Here is a 1,675-nt window from a genome sequence, read left to right on the forward strand (position 1 = left end):
TGACAAGACAGGCTGCCTTCTTACTGTCCTGGGCTCGATCTACAAGATCCAAGCTGATCGGAGCATGCATTGCACCCCCTCCAGTACTTGATCCCATTTGCATCTTAGCCAAAAAGCCTAGATGCCATTTTGAAAAATTGCTTCAAATGAAGTCTCAGTGTAACTCACTGACTTTTATCAAGTGCAGAATCAAAAACCAAACTTGATCTTAGCCAAAAGGCCAAGAAGCGATAATATGGAAAGTAATTGCTTTGGTCACACCCACCATGCGATTGTAACAAATCGCAGGTAAAAAAGTCAGCATCAACATGCACTCTGACACGACCCGTTTAGCTTGTTTGTGACTTTCCCATCCTGGTCATCGCTTCTCGGCCTTTTGGCTAAGATCAAGTGTAGTATCAACATGCTGTGCTTGGTTGAAGTCATTAGGTTACATTTTAGCTTCATTTGAAGCAATTTTTAAAAGCGGCATCTCGGCCTTTTGGCTAAGGTGCAAATGAGATCAAGCCTTGGAGGAGGTGCAATGCTCCAATCAGCTTGGATCATGTAGATCAAGCCCAAGACAGGTGGTGAGAGCCCTGTCTTGTCAGCTTGGATCGGGAATGTCTCACTTGTTGAGACTCTGAATTGGACTTGATTTGATTGAATTGGATTTAAAAAAATCCTGGTCATCAAGCCTGATGACTCACCTGATGAAGGGGTAGCGCTCCGAAAGCTTGTGGCTTGTGCTACCAAATAAACCTGCTGGACTTTAACCTGGTGTTGTGAGACTTCTTACTGTGCATACTCATCAAGCCTCATACAGAGGCTTCTTTGCAAGGGAAAATTAACGGAGCAAGCATTAGAAATGATTGCTAACTAAAGTTTTCCTTTTGTCCTACATGGAAATGTGTTCCTTTGATTGCAGAGAGTTGTTCCTTGTTAGTTAGGTGGTTAAAGTTTTCAGCCTGCTTGTGAATGACAGTTATGTTAATTCTTAATTTATTCAATATCATAGTATATGAACAACCCTTAAATATAAAGCATGCTTTTGTATTGTAAAACATGTACCTGCTAAATTAATAGACTTGGGTATCAGTACAGCAGACAAACTTTGGCGGAGATGGGGTAGGCTGGAGAAGGTTAATTGTCTTTCTGTGTGGTCCAGAGTTGGGCACAGTGGGTATTGTTTTTGCACCGTGTATGTATTTGTTTACTTTGGTACTGTACCAGCTTACTGCCTCTGCTTCAGATTATGCTGCGGCAGCAGAACAGTAAATTGAAACCAATAACGTCATGCTGTTTGGCCAGGCTGAGTAAGTGTTATATATCGTGTTTCATTTTCTGGCTTGAGTACAAGCTGGTCATTTCGAGAACTGCTAATCTGTCATGATAAAAATTCAATGTCGATGCAAAGATGTTTCTATACTCCGTCAGTGTACAGTTTAATGTTAAGTATTCCTCCTTCCTAAAAACAAATCCATGTTGTTAATTGTTTATATCTCATCAGAGCGCGAAGTATTCTTCATCTTTAAATGATAATATATAAGGAAGAATCAAATAAGTTAAGGTCTCGAGCCTATTAAATGCTCTCCTTTCAGAATGATTTACAATCCAAATTATCATGGATTCTACCCTGTTCATTTGATGTTATAGTGGAAAGTTATGTATAAATACTTCCTGATTTCCATAGATA

The 1,675-nt window shown here is 39.8% G+C and overlaps 1 non-coding gene across 1 annotated transcript; it reads left to right on the forward strand.

The window, feature by feature from the left end:
- The first annotated feature begins 360 nt into the window (after nt 1-360).
- Nucleotides 361-548, forward strand: LOC144501061 (U2 spliceosomal RNA). The gene has a single exon (XR_013499044.1). It is a non-coding gene; the product is annotated as a U2 spliceosomal RNA (small nuclear RNA).
- The last annotated feature ends 1,127 nt before the right edge of the window (nt 549-1,675 follow it).

The sequence above is a fragment of the Mustelus asterias genome, chromosome 11, assembly GCF_964213995.1.
Source record: "Mustelus asterias chromosome 11, sMusAst1.hap1.1, whole genome shotgun sequence".
Lineage (NCBI taxonomy): Eukaryota > Metazoa > Chordata > Chondrichthyes > Carcharhiniformes > Triakidae > Mustelus > Mustelus asterias.